The sequence below is a fragment of the Chaetura pelagica genome, unplaced genomic scaffold (assembly GCF_000747805.2).
Source record: "Chaetura pelagica isolate M959 unplaced genomic scaffold, ChaPel_1.0 scaffold46, whole genome shotgun sequence".
Classification (NCBI taxonomy): Eukaryota; Metazoa; Chordata; class Aves; order Apodiformes; family Apodidae; genus Chaetura; species Chaetura pelagica.
Window position 1 is genome coordinate 1008386 of NW_009954102.1, and position 15597 is coordinate 1023982.

The following is a 15597-nucleotide window of genomic DNA, read 5'->3' on the forward strand; positions in this document are numbered from 1 at the left end:
CAGGGGGGCAGCATACGAAGTGTATTCATGTTGCAAAGATAATTATATTTTAATTCAGAATCGAGTGTCTGCCTAAAGGTCAGAGACTTCAAAGCAATTTCAATTAGGAAAAATATTGGATGGCAGTGAGGAACAGTAGGATCAGAACAGTTCATAAATACAACGTGAGGCTGAATAAAAACAAAAAAGCCTTTCAAATGTAAGTGGTTAATATTGAGCACACTGACAATTTCTGCAGACAAGTGGGACCATCTGTCTTTCCCCTTAAATCCATCCTAGAGACCTTCCCTAAATTTCTTCAGTCTTGAACCAGATCACTGCAAATTATTACCTAGCTCCTTTTCCTTCTGATGATTGGTCTAACAAAAACTGCTGACTCCAGCTTACATAAATAAGCTCTTTCTCCATATTTTAATATTAATGGCCCAAAACATTGCCTCACAATACTTTTCTTAAGAAACGACTGCCTTTGTAATAACTGTTATTTTCAGATGAAAGAATTTTTACTGCCTCAGTGCTGGTTATCAACTGATAATTTATAGCTTCTATTTTAAACAGCACTGGGTGCACATCTTGCAGGAACAGAAATCTCATCATTTCTTATACATGTGTCTGAGGAAAATAAATGGTCTCAACAAAATATGCATTCCTAATAAAGTATATCAGCTGTTTTACTCTTTAGAAATCATGATTTTCTTTTTGGCAAATCACAGTAGAGGGATTATTTTTTATTTATTTAAGTGATTTTGTGTGTTGTGTAGAAATGTATCTTTCAAAAATAGCTCAAAACTCTTTGGACTTCTCCCTTCATAGGAGTGTTTGAAGCTTTCACAGATAATTTCACAAGATACTTTGCTCATGAATAAGTATCAGAGAGTAAACTCAGTGTCATGTTTACAAAAACGGTAGTGCAAAGAATAACATGATGAGCACAGCAGTATTTTGCTCTTGAGAATTGGAGACAGCTCTGTAGTCTTATTAAGCTGCAATGTCTGACTTTTTAGTTTTATGTCCTCATATATTTTTAGATATGCACATCAAATAAGATTGTCTCCTTTGCTTTGATAGTTATGGGTTTTGAGATCTCTTCTGCAGTGGTATTGTCATATATTTAGTACAGTTTATTGTCATTCTCTATATAATGTCTATATTCAGGGTGAAATACTAATTTTGCAGAAGAGAAATACAATTAGCTGTAGTAAATCAGACCTTTGCTTTTTCTTCTGTAACAGAAATGCTTGTAAAATAATGGCCTGTGGCTCTCTGAGGAGCTAATAGTCTGAGTGTTGGCCATGGTGGCGTCTTCTCCTGGGTGGGACATTCTGCCTTCCCAGCTGCTGGCTGCAGAAAAAACATCAAATGTGAAATTTGATCTTTCCAGGAGGAGCCACCAGCAGGAGACTCAAATCATTATGATTACATTTACAAGCATTTCAGTTCCTGTAATGCATATTCAGGGTGAAAATGTATGAAGCCTATGTAGGTTACTAAACATAGAGTTGGGGGGGATAACATTTATCTGTTGGTCTGAACTGAACTTTATTGAAGAAGATTTCCATAAATTAATATTTTTGGAAAAGAAATAAAAGGCTTAACCTTCAGTTCAGATTTATGTTTTCTAAAGATGATACTGTTTCTCTGTCCATGAGAGTTGTGAGGTACATTTTGATGTGTATGGCTGAAAGGTTGTTGGTCACCTAACTAAGATGCAAAGAAATCCCTTCTTTTATTCATACACAGCATAAAATATCATAGAATCATGGAACCATAGAATGGTTTGGGTTGGAAGGGACCTTAAAGATCATCTAGTTCCAACCCCCTGCATGGGCAGGGACACCTCCCACCAGACCAGGTTGCTCCAAGCCCTGTCCAACCTGCCCTTCAACACTTCCAGGGCAACCTGGGCCAGGGTCTCACCACCCTCACAGCAAAGAATTTCTTCATAATGTCTAACCTAAATCTACCCTCTTCCAGTTTAAAACCCATCACCCCATTTATATTTTATCAGACACGATTTTGAGTTGTATTTCCCGGTTATCTCCACTTAGGCCTCCTACATAACAATTACAGAGTGAGGTGCCCAATCTTGGGGCACAGAAACTGTTTTCTTTGGATGAAAAGCAACTAGAAGCTGTGTCTTGGAATGACATTTAATGTATTGCTGTATTGAATGCCTGCTCATAAGCCAGAGCTGGTCTGAAGCAAAACATCCAGAATACGTGTGATGTGGTTGTCAGGCCCTCAACACTAACTCTTCCACCCCTGGATTTCCATCAATTGTGCTGGGCTGGTTGCTGACGTAGATGAAGACTGTATTGACTAAAGGGGGAGCTGCTGCAGCTTGGCTTGGAACCCTTTGCTATTGAAGTTTCCATGATGAACACAAATTATGCAATACTTCAAATAAATAGCAGTTACACAAATGGACTCTACAGAAAACAAATATTTGCAGCACTTGTAGTGGATGTGTCTATACAAATATTTAGTCAAGAACACCACTTTTAAATGAGCAACTAATAGGCAGAAATATACCTTCTACTGTTGCATATTTAGCAGTGTCTGCAGTCTAGTGAGTTCATTAAAAATATTGGTACCTTTTTGGGTGGATAGACTCTTTGTGGGATCCAGAATCTGTGCTGAGCTGTTAGGGCTTGTGTTTCCTTCCATGCTATGAGTGAGGCAAATGCTTCAGCAGGTTTTGAAGCAGATCACTGAAGAATTGTTTAAACACTGTAAGCCCAGAGCCACAAAGAGACCTAAATGCTGAAACACCAAGTTAGCTGCCCTGACAGTCTACACAGAGCATTCATGGCTACCATTCTGAGGCAGTTGAAACTCAAGCCAGCTTGTTGTAAAGAAATGTGCCAGTGGAAAAACACAAGGTGATGCTCAAGGCAAGAACTGATAGTAAATTCCACATTTCTCCAGGATATGTTTATCTGTTTTCATATGAAAGTTGCATCTTTCAAACCTCTCCTACAGAGAATAACTACCTAGGAAATGAGAAGTCAAAGCAAAAATCAAGCGACTGGAGTCCTTTTTCTTTCTTAAGTAATGAAGATAATGTGAATGCCTGATCTTTACTGCAGTGGTTTAAGTACTCATCAAGCTGTAGGGAACTCTGAATCAATTATCATATCCCTGTAAAGAGTTTAAATTAGCACTGCCCACCCTCTCACTGCTCTACCTGTGATGCGATGTGCCCTTCTGGGCTGCTGGCAATATCCCAATTAACCTCTTTTTCTGCAGGAAACAGTGTTAAGTAGCATCAGACAGACTGGAACCTGCAGTTTCCATCTTTGAAGAGAATATCCTGACTATTAAGCTTAGTCCTTGCTTACTTTCTTCATTTTCCTTTTTTCTATGCTAATAAGTCTTTTAATTCTTTTATCTTACATAAAACATTATTAGCATTGCAGGCAGAGAGCTGAAGGAATTAATATTAAAAAGTGCCATTAAAACAAAATGCAGAAATAAAACATTCTGGACTGTTCCTATAATCTTTAGGGTTTCTTGCAGTCTAGAGGGCCAAATACATTTTCCTTCACATCTTTTGAATTCACTGGGTTTAGATGAATATGCCCTGGAGTGTGTAAGTTTGCATAATCAGTGCTAATGTTCACAGGAATTATGCATGTCTATTAAGTGGAAAATAGGCTTCTATATTGTGATACTTGGAACTGGGTCACTCAACATGAGGAGCATATCCTTTGGATTAATGACAGGAACAAACACCAGTTGTCCTTCAACTGGAAGACTGTGGTTGGAAGTGATCATGATAGAATGGTAGCATTAAATAAAGTAATGTACTCTGTACCTTTGTTGCCCATCTATTATTTAGCTACGTGTGGGCGGGTTTATAGATAACATTCAAATGAAAAAAATACAGAAATGCTATTTGATTTAAGTATGATCAAATGTTTTTTTTCACATTTTTGGCTTCTAGCTCATTTTGTGCCTTGAAAGGAACTGATTTCTAGTCCTTCATTTTAATATGTGTGCAACAAAAGAATCTCAAAAATCTATTGAAATTTAAGTGGGTGTATTTGCAGCCTCTTTTTCTCCATCCAGATTTTCAAGACAGACCAGCATCTTTCTAAAGATGCCACAGAGCTCAGAATGTTAGGTTAGAGCTGTGTTTCAGGCTTTCAGTGGCTGAGAAGAGGTGGGATTCCAGAAGAGCACAGCTGTGTTGATAGCTACCCCTGAGGCAGATGCAGTTTTACTGGCAGAAACTGAGTTTCCTGGGATCATCTCTTGCAACTGCAAGTGCTGTGCTGGTTTTAAAAGTGCAGTTTGGCCACTTAAGTTCTCCCTGTAATAGCAGTACTTCGTAGGTAAATTACACCAATGTTAGGTACATTCTACCTAATACATACATTTAGGTTTGTTATACCAATCTTGTATTGCTAAAGAGCTACAGCATGATTTGAAATCACACAGATTATAAAAAATGCTCATATATACAATCAAAGAATCACTTGTGTTGGAAAAGACCTTCAAGATCATCAAGTCCAACCATTAACCCAACTCTCCCAAGCCCAGCACTGAGACATATCAACAAGCACCACATCCAGGTGACTTTTTTCAAGGGATGGTGACTCAGCCACCTCCCTGGGCAGCCTGTTCCAATGTCTGACAACCCTTTCAGTGAAAAAGTTCTTCCTCATGTCTGGTTAAGCCTCCCCTGGCACAGCTTGAGGCCATTTCCTCTTGGTCTATAACCAGTTCCTTGTGAGAAGAGAGCAGAACTTGCCTCTTCACAACCTCCTTTCAGGCAGTTGTAGAGGGTAGTTGTAGATAACTGCTTGTACACTGATTTCAGCCCATTTTGTTGCTACCTCTGAGGTAGCCTACATCTAGGCTGCTGGCAGTGTTCCCAGACATTATGGAAGTATGTTGGATATACCACCTAACTTTAACTGCAACACAGAAAACATTACATGTATCTATAAACATGGCTGTAAAAAGTCCTTAAACAGGATTAGTAAACAAAAATAGTGCTGTGATATTACCTTTCTGATAGGGAGTAGTAAAACTGTTCTTGATACAATGAGATACAATTGTAGATACAATTAGAAATAGCATTGGATGCAAAGAAGTGAAGCAACAAATAGCCCTGATCCAGGGACATTGCAGGGTGGCTCTGTGAGAGGCAGCACTTACCTGGGTAGGTAAACAGAGGGTGGAAAGAAGTAACAGAAATATGACTTCCAAAAGGGCCGATGGAACCTGGGGTGCATGAGGAAGAGTGTGGCCAGGAGGCTGGGGGAGGTCATTCTGCCTCTCTGCTCTGCCCTGGTGAGGCCACATCTGGAGAACTGGGACCAGTTCTGGGCTCCCCAGTTCAAGAGAGACAGGGAACTGCTGGAGTGAGTCCAGGGGAGGGCAACAAGGATGGTTGGGGGATTGGAGCATCTCTCTGATGAGGAAAGGCTGAGAGAGCTGGGGCTGTTCAGCCTGGAGAAGAGAAGGCTGAGGACAGACCTTATCAATGCCTCCAAGTATCTCAGGGTGAGTGCAGGAGGATGGAGCCAGACTCTGCTCAGCAGTGCCCAGGGACAGGACGAGGGGCAACGGGCACAGGCTGGAACGTGGGAAGTGCCACTGAAAGAGGAGGGAAAACTTCTTTACTCTGAGGGTGACAGAGCCCTGGGACAGGCTGCCCAGGAGGGTTGTGGAGTCCCCTTCTCTGTAGGCATTCAGACCCCCCTGGATGCCCTGAGTGATGTGCTCCAGGGGATCCTGCTTTAGAGGGGAGCTTAATGCATTCCTTTAGCACTGAATGCAAATCTGTGCAATTGAGGCAATTACAGTAAAGTCATTAGAATCAAATGTTCCTGTAGGGTAAAAAACCTTTCACCAGAAGTGCAGGGAGACTTTCTGTGAAAGGAAAATGAATCCAGCAGAATCTGTCAGCCAGTATGCTGAAAAGCACATGTATTTGTGGTCCAGCATTATGACAGGGGAGTGATTTTCAGGATGAAGTATGTGTTTAGTGCACCAATAGCTGTCTTAAAAGGGGGCTCTGATAACTTTAGAAACAAAAGAGATGGCAATTGCTTTTAATACAGGACTTGGATTAAAAATTTTTTTTAAAAGGCATGGTCTTGTTGCCTGGATTTTTTCCTGGACATTTTCCATGGAAAACTGTTTTTGCCATTATTCCTCCTCCTCCTTATAAAAAACTAGAAAACCACATAAGAGGCTTATTACATGTTTCAAACAGAAGCTAAAATTGTGTGGCATGAATTTTACAACAAAGGGCCAGAGTGCTTCTTACATATAAAACTAAAATCAAACAAATCCCAAAGGCAGTGTTAACTTTGAAGCTGACTCTGAATGATTCAGAGAAGAGGAGGATACTGGAAACAAGCTCTTCTGCATTTCTGCCTCTGTGCTGGTCCCAGGAAAAATAATGGCTGGACTTAATATCATTTTACAGAACATCTTTTAAAATCTGATTTTAGTAAACAGAGCTTTAAAGATCAACAACCTTGTTAAAAAATAAAATACAGTAAATAAACAGGGATTCTCATTTAAGCTGCAAAGTAAAACACAAGCAGTAATTTTCAGAAGAGATACTTCACTGAGTTCTGAAACATGGCCATAAATCACAACGTGGGGTGCTCAGAGCCTTCAACAATGTAGAAGGGAGACAGTGCAGACTGAAATTCTAATCTTGCTGAAGCTAGTGGGAGTTTCTGTTCTTGATCCTTCTTAAAGCACTTAGGACTGCTCTGAGCTCTTTAAATTTGTTCATCATCATGAGATGTAAGTCTACCTGTAAAGTCTGGTGCCACCTCCACTGATGTCCAGTCCTACAAGCTCCACCTTCCACTAGATGAGGTTGCTCAGAGCCCCAACCAACCTGACCCTGAAGACCTCCAGGGAGGGGGCAAAAGTTATCATTGTAAAGGCAGCAGTTATTTCAAAACTAAGTCTGTATGGATGAGTGGTAAGAATAAAGGGACTGAAATTTTTAGGAAAACAGTTTCAGAGGCAAAGGAGGACAAGTCCTTTTTGCAGCATTAAGGCTACTGGCTAGTTTTAAAGGCTGGAATGTATTTTTCTTTGCTTCTGTTGCAGAGTACATAATGGCCCATATCCTCCAGAAGATCTCTGGAGACTCTAAATGTAGAAAATGAGGAGGTTGGACAATTCTAAGAGATGAAATCTAAATAGCCACTCTAACATCAAATCCAAAGCATTGAAGAGAGTATGTCTGGCCAGGGCAAGACAATCCAGCCTGGAATGCTTAAAAGTCTCACTATGCACACGTGTGCCCTACTTTCCAACAGTGCCTAATAAAAGAATCCAAGCTGGGTAAATTTTCCAGCAATAACATGCACATTACAGAATCACAAAATGGTTTGGGTTGGAAGGGACCTTTGAGATCATCTAGTTCCAACCCCCCTGCATGGGCAGGGACACCTCCCACCAGCCCAGGTTGCTCCAAGCCCCATCCAACCTGCCCTTCAACACCCCCAGGGATGGGGCAGCCATAGCTTCTCTGGGCAACCTGGGCCAGGGTCTCACCACCCTCATGGTGAAGAATTTCCTCCTCATATCTAACCTAAATCTCCCCTTTCTCAGTTTAAACCCATCACCCCCTGTCCTGTCACTGCCCTCTCTGGTGAAAAGCCCCTCTCCAGCTTTCCTGGAGCCCCTTCAGGACCTGGAAGGTGCTCTAAGGTCTCCCTGGAGCCTTCTCTTCTCCAGGCTGAACACCCCAACCACGCTACTTTGGTTTTGATTGCTTGGGCTGTGGCAGGTGCAAGTGGGTGTGTGAGGTCTGTGGCAGCCACTCTGGGGACATTAATTTTGGTTTGTATCATAACTAAAAAAGAAAGAAAAGCAAAAGACCTTTGAGATCATCTAGTTCCAACCCCCCTGCATGGGCAGGGACACCTCCCACCAGCCCAGGTTGCTCCAAGCCCCATCCAACCTGCCCTTCAACACCCCCAGGGATGGGGCAGCCATAGCTTCTCTGGGCAACCTGGGCCAGGGTCTCACCACCCTCATGGTGAAGAATTTCCTCCTCATATCTAACCTAAATCTCCCCTTTCTCAGTTTAAACCCATCACCCCCTGTCCTGTCACTGCCCTCTCTGGTGAAAAGCCCCTCTCCAGCTTTCCTGGAGCCCCTTCAGGACCTGGAAGGTGCTCTAAGGTCTCCCTGGAGCCTTCTCTTCTCCAGGATGAACACCCCAACCACGCTACTTTGGTTTTGATTGCTCGGGCTGTGGCAGGTGCAAGTGGGTGTGTGAGGTCTGTGGCAGCCACTCTGGGTACATTAATTTTGGTTTGTATCATAACTAAAAAAGAAAGAAAAGCAAAACCTCAGGTCTCCCTTCTTGCAGCACTAGAAGGATGTACCATCAAGGCAGTTTGGAGCTCTCTGCTCGTGGAATGAGGCAGCTTCTGTTAATAAAAGGTTTCCATAGTTAATCTCCAAAACATGGAGATGCATACATAGTTGTACCCCAGGCAGCTGGAAATGGCAGCATGCAGATGAAAACAGGGCAGGACAAGAAATTCAGCCAGACTCTTGGATTTCCCCCAGTCGTGCACATTACTCGGGCTTCATCTTTTATTCCCAAAACTGCCATGCCTTTTTAGAAGGGACCTTGTTCCTCTACAGCTCACCTTTGCTCTGGGTTGGATTCCTCAGAGAAATCAAAGTTACGAACTTGGGATACCATAATTATTTCTATATCAAAACATGAAATTCATTAATATAGTTATGATTTCCCTGAAGGGTAACATAGAAGGACTGTTGCAGCTTGGAGGGAGACAGACCTTTTTAACACAATGTTTCAAAGACCTTGAAGGAGAAAAGCCAGCAAGCTGTGAGAGCCAAGTTCCATAGCTGTTATGGTGTTCAAGTCTATTTGTTGTAATAGGACTTATTTTACCAGTTAAGTAGTCCTCAGAGCAGTCATCAAGACTGATTAGTGGTTCACAACCTTTAGCAAACCTATTGAAAAATCAACTGTCTGGGACTTCTTTCCTCTTGAACTTCCTCTTTCCTAGATCCCTTCATGCCTTCTCATCACAAAGAAGGGCATTCACAAAAACAGTGAAAACCCTTGAGGATGTGCAGTGGGAAGAGGAGGTGATAAAGAGTCTACTTTTTTTCAGAGATACTCCCTTCTCTTGCAGTCTTAATAAAATAACCATGAAGGGAGTATGTAAAATCTCTATTTTAATATATAGATAGTTGAGATGCAGAAAGGTTAAACCAACTGCTTGATGTCTTTGGCAAGGTTGGGGTTGAAATTATTCCACGGGTTAAAATATAAATGGCTCTTATTTTATTTCTTTGGAGTGGGGGGGGGGTGTTGTTTTTGTGGTTTTTTTTTCCTTCAGAATGACTTGAGAATGACTTGCTGAGGTCATAAATGTGCATTATGAGATGGCACTTTTGGCCCAACTTTAGCCAAATGTCTGCTCTATATCTACACTGTGCTCTGCACTCTGCAGTTAAGCTGTGGCCACATCTTAGTGGAAACCTGTATTTTAGGTCTTTTGGTAACTTTGATTTGGAAAACTGGATCATCCTAAAACTTGTTCTCAAGGCTAGTGAGCATGTGTGTTTGTTACTTGAGACAAAGTGAACCAGGGTCTTTCAGGGACTTCAGCTTGTCACATTTCTTGAATTATAAAAACTTCTGTTTGTTTAAAATGTTAAAAAGAGAAAAGCTGTTTGGTTTTAGGGGGTTCCTGAAGGAGCCTGTGAAACCCAGGCACTCCATTTCAGCACTGAAGTAAACTAATATGATACTGGATTTTGTTTTAAAACATCGGGGTGTTTTCCTCTGGTATCAAAGTCTTCTTCCAAAATCTCACTTGTACACAAGACCTGGGTGTGAAAACAGTGTTCTTTGGGTTTTGCTTTGTTTTTTGTTTTCACAAGGTATGAATGGAAGCTTGGTGCTCAGAAGTCCTCTCACCCTGAGGTGACTTCTCTGACTTCATCTTCATCTCCCCCTCTCCTCCCAGGAAACTCATCTGTCCTTCAGAAAGCAAAATTACCTCAGTGGTAGGTACTCCCAGAACTTCCCAGAGGGACAGCTGGGAGTTACTGTAGCTGGGTATGAATACTCCAAAAATTAAGGGGCTCAGATTAGTCCAGCTTAGTCTGGACCATGGCTCTCACAGCCATGCGTTGTATCTCAGCTTGCTCCACCTGCCTGTGGTCCTCTGAGGTGGCAAGTTGGTTCTACCACTGCAGCCCCTGGTGCTGTGGGCAGCTGCAGCTCTGCAGGTCAGGAAACCTCAGGCATTTCTGCAGGGTTCTGTGGTACGGAGAGACCCGTGGAAGCAGCTGAGTTGCCAGGTTAAGTGCAGTTTTTATTATCATGTAGACATTTGTTGAGATTCCAGGCAGGTTTCTACTAATCATAGTCTGAACGTTTCTGGTACCTTGGGATATCAACTTGCTTTTTCTTCAATGAGAGTAAATTTCCATCTTTTCATCTTTAATTACAGCTTACAGGAATAGACTGTTTGCACTGAGAAACCTGCTGATTGCTGAGTTAAGATGACTTAGTGCTACTTGGTATGAGAATTAGCTAGCTATCTTAATTTTTTATTCAATCACAAACAAAACAAAATGAGAAAAATACATATGATTTGGAAGGTAAATTCAAACTGGAGGAGTTTTTACTGTTTTGCTGAAATATAAATGGATTCCCAGGAGACACTGGTGCGAAATCCACCTGTGTAAGAAGTTGTGAAGTTTGCCTCTCTGGTTGCATGGATAGCCCAGAATGGAATATGCAGCTTTAAATAAAATCTCCCTGAAACAGCAGTATAAGCAGAAGTGTAAATCAACACTACTGTTCACCTCAAAGTGAATATCAAAGTCAACTGGGAATTATTTCCAGCTTTCCGTGGAAAACTGCTTTTGCCATTATGCCTTCCCCTCCTTCTCCTTATAAACATGAATAGTCAGGTGCTGTGCCAAAGTCTGGCATGTTTTAGCATGTGAATTGCTCATGTGGTTTTAGCATGTTAACAAAGCTTTGTAAAGAAAAGTAAAAAATATAGCAGGTAACACTTGGCCTGAGAAAGGTACATTTTCTGAGTTTCACTGTATGGTGGTTCTTAAAAGCCAGTAAGAAAACTGTGGTTATAGTGTAAAGCAGCTCTCTAAACCATATCTCATATCTTTAATATTTTTTTTGAGTTGGAAAAAATGCTGGTTTATAAAATAGGATTCTGAAATGGGAGTTTATAATACTAATAGTCATGTTTCGTTGTAAGGATGCTGTATTAGTCTTGGTTTGAAGAAGAAACAATTATTTATCTATCAACTGCTTCTTGCTACAGTTAAATAGGGTATGTGACAAGGGAAGCCCAACAAATTAGTGTTTTTGTGTTAGAACTGCAGACTCCATGCCACAAATTAGCCCCTGTGGTGTATTAGTCTATCCATTCATTTATTTTTAAGAATCTTTTTCCCTGGAGTTTTTCTATAAAGCAGGAAAATGGAGTTTAATGGGCCTGATGTTATTTTCACAGAGACATAAATGCTGGGGTTATTCCATGGGAATGAGGACAGTTTCTGCTTCCTGTATCTGCTTCCCTGAGGTCTCTTTGAAGCAGGAAGAATCATGAAAAAGAGCACATGCTCTAAAAAAACATGCAAGGAAACCCCATTTTCACACTCAAAAAATTAAGTTGCTCATACAGAAAATGACCAGCAGGTTTAGGGCAATAAAACTGAATAAAACTGTAGTGCTAACAAAAGGTAAATGCTGGTCTTTGTATCCAGCAGTTTCCTTTAAAGTGATGTACTTCTTTGTTACCTCTCTGTAAGAATAGTAGCATTGTGTGAAAGAAATCAAATCTACTTCCAGAGGCTGAATTTAACACATTCAGTATAAAAATTACATCAAAGTGTAGCCAAATTTATTAAAGACTTTTGAAAATGTTTAATTTGGCACACAAACTTCTAATAGACATCCTATAGAAGTGGATTATCAGTGGGAAATTAGCTCTTGAGCTCTCTCCAGCAGGCGATTGTCAGTGTGGGATAAAAGAGCTGCTGCCTGACTGTCCCAACTTGGCATTTTTGTGTCCTGCACAGGCACAATAAATAGTTTTTGCTAGCAAGAAAGAGGCAACCAAATCAACCTATCTGAATAAAAAGCATGTTGTACTTTATACAGGGGAAAAGTGCTTTGGAACAGTTAATCCCCATGAAAACGTTATCCCTGCATTATCACCAATAGTTTTTGCCTTCAGGCAGTTCTCAGTTATTTGTTTCCATTTTCTATCCATGGACCCAATGTTCTTTTTTTCAGTGTGATTGTTCATCTCAATCATTTTCTTTGCTCTCATCTATTCTGGGCTCATGCACATGCATTTTGCATATTGCCAGAATACTCTGGGCTATATTTACATTTCCAGATTCATAGAAATACTGTGCTGCATAAACTGGTATGAAAGCAAGTGCATAGTCCAAAGAGGAGCACAGATTTCAGTGGGATGGACTTGCCAGTGGGCAAGAACACTTTTTATCTTTTCTCCTTCCCTTTTATGTAGAGTAAAAGCCTGGAATGGTATAAAAATTCCATGGAAGCCTTGCATCTCTGTGGTGTGAGCGGGTTTATGTAGCTTGCTGGTTGAAGAAGTCTCTCCCAGGTTTTGATGCCACGTGTTGGTGTAATAGTGTGCTGGTTTGGTTTGGGGGATCTTTTAGTAGGTCCCTGTAAGAAGCTACTGAAAGCTTCCCCACCTCTGGTGGCCAAGGCCAGACAGTTAGAGAGACAACAGATGCTCCTCTGTGATTAACATGTGAAAGAACTGAGATAAGGCCTGTGGAGAGAACAAGCTGAAGAGCTGAGTTGGAGAGGTGAGAGCCTTGCCAGGGTGGAGATCCTGATGTTGGTGAGGGGAAAGGGGCAGAAGGTGCCCGAGCAGCAAGTTTCCCTGCAGCCCATGGCAAGATGGCAGCTGTGCCCCTGCATCCATGGGGGAACGTGATGGGACATTCCCTGAAGGGGCCAGGAGGGGTGAACTCGGCCACTGGACTTGGGTGGCGTGGCCAGAGGATTTGCTGCCTGTGGACTCTGATTGTGCAGCTTTGGAAGCCCCCGGGCCAGGGGAGTTTGTTCCCTGTGCAGCCGTGACTGTGTGGGAAGCCCAGGCTGGAGCAGCTCCAGGGCTGGTGGGAAGGACTCATGGAGGAGAGGTTGGTGGAGGATCTGCCATGGGAGGGACCTTGTGGGGAAGCAGGGCAGGACTGTGAGGAATCCTTCTTCCTGAGGAGGAAGTTCACCAGCCTGTGAACTGACTCCAAACGCCATCCCCATCCCCTGTGCTGGGGGGAAGGAGGGAGAGAAATGGGAACAAAGGGATTTGCTCCAGCCCAGGATGTCTCTCTTTACCTTAAGAAAAGTGCAGTTCGACATCAGAAAGCCAGCCTGGTCCTTTAGGCAAAGGAGGACCTGCAGCTGAAACCCTCCCTAAAATACAAGTCTACAAGCTCAGGCAAAATTCTGCAGAGCAAAGCAAAGTGAGAGAGCACAGCTGAATGTTTATTATTCATTGTTAATGGAGATGAGAAACACTAAGAAATGGAACTGTTCAGAATCCTTCACTTGAACTAAAATGAAATTTTTTCAGAAAGATTTTTGAAATGTCTTCCTCTTTTAACATTTATATTCCTAATTTACTATCTCACAGGTTTAGGGTATTTTTCTCAGTCCTTTTGTTAATTAGGTTTTATTTTCTCAGTGTTGCCAGTTGTGTGAGTGGTGGTGTCAGACAGAACAGGTTGGAGATATGAAAGGAAATTTAAAAGATAATAAATTGAGGTTGGATAAGTGTAAACTTGCTGTGGATCTTGCAAGATTAAAAATTACATACATTTTTACAAACCTGTGGGTTTTAAAATTTAAGGCAGATGTTGAAGAGAATGTTGGCAGGAGGACGTTATCCAGAAAGCCAATTCCATGTTTAATAAAATTCATGGTTCTGAGCAGAACTGTACTGCAGTCTTTAAATAAGGTTAAAAATTAGCAGCTTGTATAGCCAGTGGCCCTGTTCAAATCCATGGGAGATCTGACACCTTCTGTGGGAGCAAGACCTGGTTGCATTGGAACAGTTTCTTGTTTTCTAGCTTACAATATGCTCTGCAAAAGAATGACAGGCAATGCTTTTGGTGATAATATGTTCACTGCCCTTTGTCTTTTTTTGTGGAAGTTCCTTCTCTCTTGGTAGTTTCCACAAGCAAATAATCTGTTGCCAAGCTCATTCTGAAATGACAAATGGAGTATTTGGGAGTGCACAAGATGCTGGGCTGGGCACTCCTGGGGTCTCCCATTCCAGCCATTTTGAGCTTTTTTCAGTTCACTGGCGAAACAAATGGGATGACCACATCTGTTCAGCCAGATGGTCTTTCTAGTGTCTTGAGGCAAGTACAATCTAAATGCTATCTACAGCTAGCACAAGTGTTGGCAACTTGCTGCAGAAAATTAGTTCTATTATGAAAAAAAAAAAAAAATGCTGATGGCATTTGATGGAGAATTCCTTTTCTAACAGGCAGATGATCTGAGCACCATGTCCAGCCGTGGTTGGGATATGCAGATAGTAGGTGGCAACCTAGAAGACTGAGTAGTTCTCTAGTTGGTTTCTGTATTGCAAGTTGAGAATATTATTTACTATTAAATTTCTATTAATCTTGGCCTGATGTGCGTGATACTTCTTTGTTTCTTTTTCCAGCAGCTGTCAATGAAACAATATTTTGTGTATTTTGGGTTTATTAGCCTACTTCTCTTTTCTTCTGCTAGATCCACTGTATGTACATTAGTACTGTTGGGTCTATAATACATGATTTTTTTTAAAAAAGGAACAAATTATCAGAACTTCTGTGCTTCCAGCTAAAAGAAACTACCAGAGATACTTTTCCAAATTATCATTCCATTGATTACAGCCTGATAAGGAAGCTTCTAATATTCAAAGGTACCATCTGTGGGAAACTCCTAAGAATGTAGTGACTGTCTATTATGGTAGAGCCAATTGGAAGTTCAAATGTTGTATGGTACCTTTGTTTAGTCTCTAAAATGGGTTTTGTCCCCATAGACCTTGAAAATTCCAGTATTACAGGAGAAGCATCTGTAACTGTGTCATTACTGGAGAGCATCTCATTGATGAGATGGCAAAATCCACTCTCTGGAGGCATCTTCCTGCCTGTACCTGAAGAGTGCCAATGAGTTGTTAGAAGGCTAAAACTGGGAAAAGGAATTCAGGTAGATTTAAGAGAAAAACAATTTTACATAGTAAATTAAAATGAATCCCAATTACAAGTTATCACAGAGGCTTTATGACGTTTTTTGGAACATGAATTTTATATCAAGACTTTGTAATGTTTTCCTAGCAAATAGTAAAAATTTGAGATAAACTCAACTCACTTTTTAAAAAAAAAATGTTAAAATCAAGGACACTTTGTGATCACTGGCAAGATTTTCTTCCCCTTTGGTGGGAGCAAGATCAATTCCTGTGGACTCAGGTGGGCAAAGGAAAAAAGTGAAGTTGAGATATATGAAGAAAAAAATACATTTAGGCATTTGTAAACTCTTGCTTA

At 41.3% G+C, this 15597-nt stretch overlaps 1 protein-coding gene across 2 annotated transcripts in view; it reads left to right on the plus strand.

The window, feature by feature from the left end:
* VSNL1 (visinin-like 1) overlaps positions 1 to 15597 on the plus strand; it is a 47424-nt gene that overhangs the window by 722 nt on the left and 31105 nt on the right. The window lies entirely within an intron of this gene.